The sequence below is a fragment of the Chrysochloris asiatica genome, unplaced genomic scaffold (genome assembly GCF_000296735.1).
Source record: "Chrysochloris asiatica unplaced genomic scaffold, ChrAsi1.0 scaffold00069, whole genome shotgun sequence".
Lineage (NCBI taxonomy): Eukaryota > Metazoa > Chordata > Mammalia > Afrosoricida > Chrysochloridae > Chrysochloris > Chrysochloris asiatica.
Window position 1 is genome coordinate 13001817 of NW_006408587.1, and position 1148 is coordinate 13002964.

Here is a 1148-nt window from a genome sequence, read left to right on the forward strand (position 1 = left end):
ACAATAAATTAGAATAAGTGTTTGGATGAGATGGAGTTTGCTGTTTTATTCAATTGTTGTTAAGTGTCACCAAGTTGGTTCTGACTCATAGCTACCCTGTATAGGGTTTCCAAGGAGTGACTGGGGAGTTTGAACCACTGACCTTGAGGTTCAAATCAACCTTATGGTTCAGTGCTTATCTTACAGTGCCACAGAGTATAACCTAAAATACTATACTTGTACTTAGGTTACTCCTTCTGTTGTAATATAACATTTTAGAAACATTCTGTGGTGATCAAAATTTAAGAAGAACATTTATGATGTATAGAAAGCAGTTATCAGGAGGGACCTGTCCCTGGAGAAGGGCAGCATGCTTGGCAGAGTGGAGAATCAGGGAAAAAAGAGGACTCAAGGAGATGCATTGACTCAGCAGCTGCACTAATGGGCTGAAACACAACAACTGGGAGGAGGGTGCAGGACCTTGCAGGTTTCATTCTTTTGTACACAGGGTCACTATGAACTGGAACAGATGGGAAAGCACCTAACAATAACAACAGTAGAAACCCATCTCACAAATAGAATGTATTAACAAAAATATAGCCTGTCCTCATCAACAAACAGGTATAAATGCATTATCATTACTGTTTAAACTTCAAATCCATGGAATTGATTATTTGTTAAGACAGACTACAAAATGTAGCTGCCATTTCAAAATCTCTATCTAATATCTGAAGAGAATTACAGAAAGGAAAGAAAGTTTGCTATCTTAACCTCACACATGAATATGGACTATGATCTGCTATCCAATATCACTAGACTCTGTCGGCTACTCTGTTTTGTCCATCCACAAGACTCCCATTCATTCCCACAGTCCTAAACCTACCAATAACCCTTACAAACTACTGCTGCCATTATGTCACCAACTTGTCACAAAACACAAATTAAAAACATATATGAAACAATTGTCATCAGGATAATTAGGACTCATGGTGATCCTATGTGTATCAGAGTAGATCTGTGCTTCATTGTGTTTTCAATACCTAACTATGAAGAAGATCACCATGCCCCTCTCTTGATCGAATTAAACCTCTAATCTTCAACCTTCAGGTTAACAGCTGAGCATACTAACTGTTTAATGTTGTTGTTGTTAGGTGCCATCAGTCACTACC